The following is an 8,463-nucleotide window of genomic DNA, read 5'->3' as shown; positions in this document are numbered from 1 at the left end:
AGTACTTTCCTCGTACTGTATGTGGATGATATCTTACTCATTGGGAATGATGTAGGGTATCTGACTGACATTAATAAATGGCTAGTTGACCAATTCCAAATGAAAGATTTGGGTGAGACACAGTATGTTCTAGGGATCTAGATCATTAGAGATCATAAGAACAATAGGTTAGCCTTTGTCTTAGGCATCGTACATCGATCAAATGTTGATCAGGTACAGGATGTAGGATTCAAAGAGAGGTTTGTTGCCCTTCAGGCATGAAATCGTTTTGTCTAAGGATCAATGTCCTAAGACACCTCAAGAGGCTGAGGAGATGAGATGGATTCCCTATGCTTCAGCCGTAGGAAGCTTAATGTATGCAATGTTGTATACCAGACCTGAAATTTGCTATGCAGTAAGGATTGTCAGTAGGTATCAGTCCAATCTAGGATTTAATCATTAGACAACAATCAAGAGGATCCTCAAGTATCTTCGGAGAATGAGGGACTACATGCTTGTGTATGGAGATAAGGATCTGATCCTTACAGGATACACAGACTCTAACTTTCAGACCGATAGAGATTCTCATAAGTTGACATCGAGGTCAGTGTTCACTCTGAATACGTAGCCACTCTATCATCTTCCACTTGCTCAATCGTTTACACGATTGTTCCTTCGGTCTCGTCCTCTAACGAAGTCCACACAGAGCCCACACTTTTGGATTCTCACATCGAGAATACCAAGGTAGCCATTGTGGTGATGTCATACTCAACTCGGCATAGTCGAGGTTATTGGAGGTCGTTCGCTGTGTTCGTGATCTGGGTGATCGTTGTGTTCGAGATTGTTGTGGATCGTGCAGTGTAGCGTTCGTAGTGTTCGAGCATTGGAGTTGCAGTCTTGGAGTCTGTTCGAGCATTCATGATCAAGGGAGATTGAAGATGAGTCTTCAAAAGGTATGTTTGTTCTATCCCTTGATCTTTAGAAAAGCATGCTTTAATTTCGTTTTGTGCATGACAGTATGTTTCCGTTTCCGTATTGTAATTGTGAACGTTCATATACGATTGAAATTCTGAACGATCCTTCTGCTGCTCATGGAAATCCTTATGTCCAATTTCCTTCAAGGATATGATTACAAACTCCATAAGGGCTTAGTATGAAGGACCATCACAATCCTTTTTTATGTACTTCAAGTCATACACCAAGAGAATCGAAAACCTAAGAATGCCAGCTGGGTATCAACCTCCAAAGTTCCAGTAGTTCAATGGAAAGGGAAATCTAAAACAACATGTTGCACACTTCACTGAAACCTCCGAAAATGCAGGAACCAGAGAAGACCAGTTAGTCAAGCAGTTCATCTGTACCTTGAAAGAAAATGCTTTCCATTGGTATATTGATTTGGAGCTAGAAGTGATTGACAGTTGGAAACAACTAGAAAGAGAGTTCCTGAACCGCTTCTACAGTACAAGGCGCACTGTTAGCATGATAGAGCTGACAAACACCAAACAGTGGAAGGGAGAGACAGTCATCGATTACATCAATCAATGGAGAGCTTTGAGTCTGGATTGCAAAGATAGACTCACTGAATTATCTATAGTGGAGATGTGCACTCAAGGCATGCACTGGGAGCTTCTCTACATCCTTCAAGGGATAAAACCTCGTACGTTTGAGGAGTTGGCAACACGCGCTCATGATATAGAGCTAAGCATCGCCAACAAGGGAACTAAAGATTTTCTAGTCCCAGAAGGGAGAAAATACAAGAATGAAGCCAAAGGCACTAAAAAGATCGTAGTTAGTGCCATAAAAGAATCTATGGTCGTTCATGTGACCCCACTGAAATTTTCCTCCAAAAGAAAACAAACAAAATTTGAAAGAAGGCACAATGAGGGCGAGAAGTGTCATCCAACTCTTAAAGAAAGACAGGGAAGGTCTATCTATTCCCTAACTTTGATGTGGTAGAAATGTTGGAGCAACTGCTAGAGAAGCAACTTATTCAGCTGCCGGAATGCAAGTAGGCGTAACAAATAGGAAAAGTAGATGATCCTAACTACTGTAAGTATCATCAGGTCGTTAGTCACCCAGTTGAAAGGTGCTTCGTGTTGAAGGAACGAATTCTGAAGTTGGCTTGTGAAAATAAGATTGAGCTAAATTTGGCTGAAGTAGCTCAGACAAATCACACTACAGTAGCGGCGACTTCAAGTGTTCCAACACTATTTGTGTCCCATGCTCAAAGACAAAGCCTGATCCANGAAGTTGGCTTGTGAAAAGAAGATTGAGCTAGATTTGGATGAAGTAGCTCAGACAAATCACACTACAGTAGCGGCGACTTCAAGTGTTCCAACACTATTTGTGTCCCATGCTCAAAGACAAAGCCTGATCCAGTTTGGAGCCTTCGAGCCTATAGTTGTTCGGTTCTAGCAAGAGATTCAAACAACAAATTCCAAAAAGAAAGATGAGCTCGTTGAAGATGACAACGAACGGTGGATAGTTGTGACTCGTCGAAAAAGAAGACAGCCAAACTCCACCCAAAAATTTTTGCGTTCCTATCAAAGCTATAGAAGAAGGAACAAGACTCATAAAAAGAAAGGCAAAAAACTGACATGGAAGCCTAAGCCTGCTAAGAAAGAAGACAAGGACTTCCTTCAATTGCGACAGCTAGCAATTTTGGTAGAATTTCTCCCAAGAAGCTTTCTCAATAATCATCCAGAGAAAGTATCGGAAGTTATTGCATGTCACACTGTCGACATAGTGGAAGTCGACAACAATTATATAACTGTTGAAGAAGTCACGACTTAGAAGAAATAAAGTAAAGAAATTTTGTCTTCAATCGTATTAAGCCTTCAAGTGCTCGATGTTCAGTCTTTCAAAGATTGAGTATGGCCACGATAGGAGAAGAAAGCCAATGTCCAACGACTACTTCTACTCGAACTTTAGCCTTCAAAAAGCAAAGTATATTCATGATGCATTATTTTATTAAATGTGAAAAATGGATGATGATATGCGTTGATGGAATTACGTTGTGCACTCAAGTTTCTCCAGCGGAATTCTAGTATAAATTCCTCTGAGTTTCTTGGTAAGTTCCGGGTCGAACACAGGGACTTGTGAAAATAGTTGCGTTAGAGATTTTTATGAAAACTTGCGGTAACCGGTAAAATAAATAAGATGGTTGATTTGTTGTTGTGCTAATGAAAATAATAATAAATGCGGCAGAGTTTGAAAAGAGTTGGCAACAGAAAATACGATGAATATGCGGTGAACGGGTTGAGAAGGGTATCGGCTAACACTCCTTAGGTTGCGTTCATGCCTTATGATCATGCAACATGCATACAATAGTAAACCACTTCTCGGCGTGAATGCCATGGCTTCTAAGGCTAGAACACATGCGATAAATATGCGATAAGTCTATAGGGTTTACACATAAACCTCTATTTCTATTTATGCGATGAAAAAATGACATTCACACAAATATGTGACCGCATAATATCATTCCTATTCCTAGGATGCATGTGATGCAAGTTGACAAACAAAACTTATCTCTAAGTCCCTATTTCTTGTTTATGCAGGCTTAGTCTTGCTCTTTCAAGTCAGATTCTAAACTAACTCTCTTGAAACATTAGGTTCTTTTTTTAGATTCTCTCTCGAGCAAGTTTAAAGGGGATGTTTCGCACAATATAAAACAAGACAATCACAAGCAATGAACTTCCTAGATCATGTTAGCTTAGTTTCTCTCAACCCATTCAACTAGTTTAGCTACTCATGCATATTAAGAGAGTGAGGAAATGTAGAAATATAACTTCCATTGAATAGATAAAAGATGAAGTACAGAATAACAATGCAAGTATAGTAAAGAGCTTGGAGCAATTTCTTGCCACCAGGTGTTACACTGGTTCTACTTCATGTCCTAAAGATATTCTCGCTTTCGCGAGAGTCAACCCCTCTCTCTCTCTACGTTCCAAGGTTCTCTCTCGAGCCGCCTGGACGATCTCCGGCGTCACCACTCTTCTTTAGCTTCACCGTGAAATGGAAAAGAAAACTATGAACAAAGGTGTGAACTTGTAAAGTGATGAAGTAATTGACTGCTAACCCTTTCTCTGAAGAATGCACTTGGTATTTATAAGGCATCAAAGGTGAAAGGCGGATTCTCTCTCATGACTGTACAGATGGGACAACTTTAATTCCTGACTGATGTGCCAGATAATTGTCACCGATAAAGCGAGATGTACTTTGGTACCGTTACTGGCTGTCAATTAATTTGGATCCGGCTGCTGTCAGCTTTCTATCCATCGATCTTAATTGTCCTTTCGACCAGATGCACCCACCATGTTTCAGTGATTCTTCTTGGGTGGATGTTTGCGAACACGATCAACGCAAAGTCTTATGGTGGATTTGCGTTTGACCGATGTATCCTATGATCGCATTCTTTACATTGTGTTAACGCATTATTTCTGCACAAAAATATAGAGATCAACTGCCCTAATGCGTTGGACGCATGAGACCGCAATATTGTAGAGTTATGCTTAATGGACGCAATTTAACATATTCTATCAACGCAATCCAACGTTGTTTAATAACTTAGTATTATGATAACGTGCATTATCAATTCGCATCAAAGAAAGATCGATCTTCAGCATCTGCTTTTGATCATCTCAAGCAACAAACAATCAACATAAAAGAAGGATGAAAATCTTGAAGGCAACGTCATTCCATGAAGAAACAACAAAAGAAAGGTTCACAGCTTTGCTCCTTCATGCATGAAAAGGAAATTTTCTGTTGACATAAAATAGAGAAGTTCCTTGAATAGTGAAGCCAAAACTCATCATATTAACGAATCCTACAAATGAAGAGGAAGATCAAAACCATGATGAAATAAGAGCTTCTAAAGTTAAATGAAGAAGCTCCTCATTGCAAGAGCCTAACTGCATGATGCCCTGGCCCACACGAGCTTAAAATGTGACGCCCTTCCCCTTTCCAAAAAAAAAAAAAAAAAAAAATCTTGTACAAACTATGTTACGACTTGATCCCTGCCATTATAAAGGATATGTAGACAACTTAGAGAAAGATTTTAAGTTTAGTCGCGCATAAAAAAACATTCTTTTTTGTCTACGTTATGACTTGATTCCTATCATTATGAAGGGTACATAGGCAGCTTGAAAGAAACTTCAAGTTTAGTCTAGTTAAAAAAAACCTGAACTACGTCATGATTTGATCCATTTCTTTAAGAGTACAAAAGCAACTTAAAGAAATTTAAGTATGATACTACAAGATTGATGTTGATCATCCTCGTTAAAGAATGACACTCCAGATTGAAGATGTTCATCCCTATTGGGGAAAACACAACAGATCGAAGATGTTCATCCCTTGTAAGAAGCTAGTACAGTAAATAAAAGACACACACTTGGAATGCGCTTCTCTTCTTCTTCAAAATCAAACTTGGATGCTCCTCCATCTTTAAGTTCATAGACTTCTCGATGCTCTTATCTTCAAATTTAGAGGCTTCATCGATGCGCCTCTATCTTTAAGTTCAGAGGTTTCATTGATGCTTCATCTCCATGCTCAAGTCTGGAGGCTTTACAATTCCATCTTCATGCTCAAAGTCGCGACGTTGAGCTTAATGCAAAGATTCATCAATGCTTCGTCAAACTCAAGTGCGGAGAATTCGCCGATGCTTCAAGCTCAAATCTAGAGGATTCACCGATTCTCAATCTCAAGTGTAGAGGATTTGCCGATGCTTCATCAAACTCAAATGCGGAGGATTTGTTGATGCTTTTTCAAACTCAAATGTGAAGGTCTCGTTGATGCTTCTCTATCTTTAAGTTCATAGGCTGCATTGATGCTGCTTCATCTTCAAGTTCAAGATTGGCGTGCATGGCCCCACTTCCATCTCCAAGTTCAAGATCGGTGTGCATGACTCTGCTTCCATCTTCAAGTTTAAGATTGGTGTGAATGGCTCCACTTCCATCTTCAAGTCAAGATCGGTGTGCATGGCTCTGCTCCATCTCCAAAGTCTGGCATGGCTCACTTCATCCATCAAAGCCTTGCGTGGCTCGCTTCATCTCCACAAGTTAAGCGCAGCTTCGCTTCATCTCCAAAGTCGTGGCATGGGTTCGCTTCATCTCCAAAGTCGTCGTGCAGTTTTGTTTCCTCTCTAAAATGTTGGTGCGGCTTAGCTTCATCTCCAAAGTCATGGCATGGCTTTGCTTCATCTCCACAAGTCTGGCATGGCTTCACTTCATCTCTACAAGTCTGGTGNGCTTCATCTCCACAAGTCTGGCATGGCTTCACTTCATCTCTACAAGTCTGGTGGAGCTTCGCTTTATTTCCACAAGTCAAGTGCGACTTCGCTTCATCTCCACAAGTCAATTGTAGCTCCGCTTCATCTGCACAAGTCAAGTGCGGCTTCACTTCATCTCCACAAGTCTGACGTGACTTTGCTTCATCTCCAAAAGTCAAGTGCGACTTTGCTTCATCTCCAAAAGTCAAGTGCAGCTTCACTTCATCTCCAAAAGTCAAGTGTGGCTTCGTTTCATCTCCAAAATTCAAGTGCGGCTTTGCTTCTTCTCCAAAAGTCAAGTGCGGCTTCGCTTCTTTTCCAAAATTCAAGTGTAGCTTCGCTTGGAATGAAAAGGAAGTTAAAAAAAAAACAAAACAGAATAGATCAAGAGAAAGAAAAAAAAAAGAAAAAGAAAAAGAAAAGAAAGAAAAGAAAGAAAAGAAAGAAAGAAAGAAAAACGAAAGAAAGAAAAATGAAAGAAAGAAAAAAAAAAGGAAGGAAAATTGAAAGAAAAAAAAAAGAAGAAAAAATGGTGAAAAAAAGAAAGAAAGAAAGAAAAGATAAAAAAAAAAAAAAAAAGAAGAAAGAAAACGTTGGAAGAAGAGAAAAATGAGAGAAAGGAAAGTGTAGAAGAAGAAGGGGATGAAGATAATGGAGGGGTTTAGGGTCCTATCTATAGAGGTTCCCAAGTTCGGTAACAAATTAGGAAATCCAAATCAAAGATTTGATTTAAATATTAAATTTTTATTAGATTTCCTAATTTGATTCTATCCTAATCTCAAATTAAATTAAAAAAAATAGATTAAACAAATTTCCTATTTAATTTAATTTTATTAGGTTTTGTCCTCAAATTTATCTTCAAAAGATTTGAGAATATTCTAAATTTTATTCAAAATCAAATTAAATTGGGGATGAAATTTGAATTTTTTACTAAATTCAAATTTCTAAATTCTTATCTCCTAACCAAATTAAATTGGAGATAAAATTAAAATTTTTTCTTAAATTAAAATTTGGCCATATTCCAAATTTTATTCAAAATCAAATTGTTCAATTTGAGATTAAATTGTATATAAGATCTCAAATTAAAATTTGGACATATTCCAAATTTTATCCAAAATCTAAATCGTCCAAATTCACACGTTTTTATCCTCAAGGTAAAAAAAAAAAAAAAAAATTAAATATAAAATCTCAAATTAACGTAAAATTCAAATTTGGGTATCTTCCAAATTTTATATAAAACTCATCCAAATTTAAGTTCTTATCCCCATTTCCAAATCAAATTGTGGGAATGATCTAAAATTCATTCAAAATTAAAATTTTGCCATATTCCAAAATTTATTCCAAATTCAAGTTGAAACTTGTTTTTATCTTCAATCTAAATAAATTGCGGATAAGGAAAAAATCTTCAATTAATCCCTTATTAAAATTTGGGTATATTCGAAATTTTATCTCAAATCCAAATCAAATTGGGATAAAATCTCAAATTAAAATTTGGTCATATTCCAAATTTTATCTCAAATCCAAATCAAATTGGGATAAAATCTCAAATTACAGTTTGGTCATATTCCAAATTTGATCTCAAATTCAAGTCAAGTTTAACTTTTATCCTCAATCCAAATCAAATTGAGATAAAATCTCAAATTAAAATTTGGCCATATTCCAAACTTTATCTCAAATTCAAGTAAGTGTACCTAATCCAAATCAAATTGGGATAAAATCTAATTAAGTTTATACCCTCAATCCAAATCAAATTGGGGTAAAATCTAGTTAAGTCTATACCCTCAATCCAAATCAAATTGGGTAAAATCTCAAATTAAATTTTAGCCATATTCCAAAGTTTATTCCAAATATCTAGTTAAACTTATCATGGTTTGATTGACACATCAATTGAGGTCAAATTTTAGCCATATTCCAAAGTTTATTCCAAAAGCCGATCATCCAAGAAGATCAACAAGTCCAAAGGCCAATCGTCCGAGAAAATCATCAAGTCCAAAGGTCGATCATCGATCAACAAGCCCAAAGGCCGATCGAGAAGATCAACAAGCCCAAAGGTCGATCATTCAAGAAGATCAACCAACTTAAAGACTATAGATTATTTTGAAAGCACCAAAATATTATGTATTAGAGATTGTACTCACTTTCCACATTAATATAAATTCAAAGTTCAAATTTCATGAAATAAATTTCTCTTGAAATCTCATGCGAACAACGGTAAT

This window comes from Benincasa hispida, chromosome 11, assembly GCF_009727055.1.
Source record: "Benincasa hispida cultivar B227 chromosome 11, ASM972705v1, whole genome shotgun sequence".
Lineage (NCBI taxonomy): Eukaryota > Viridiplantae > Streptophyta > Magnoliopsida > Cucurbitales > Cucurbitaceae > Benincasa > Benincasa hispida.
Note: the sequence above shows the minus strand (reverse complement) of the source record.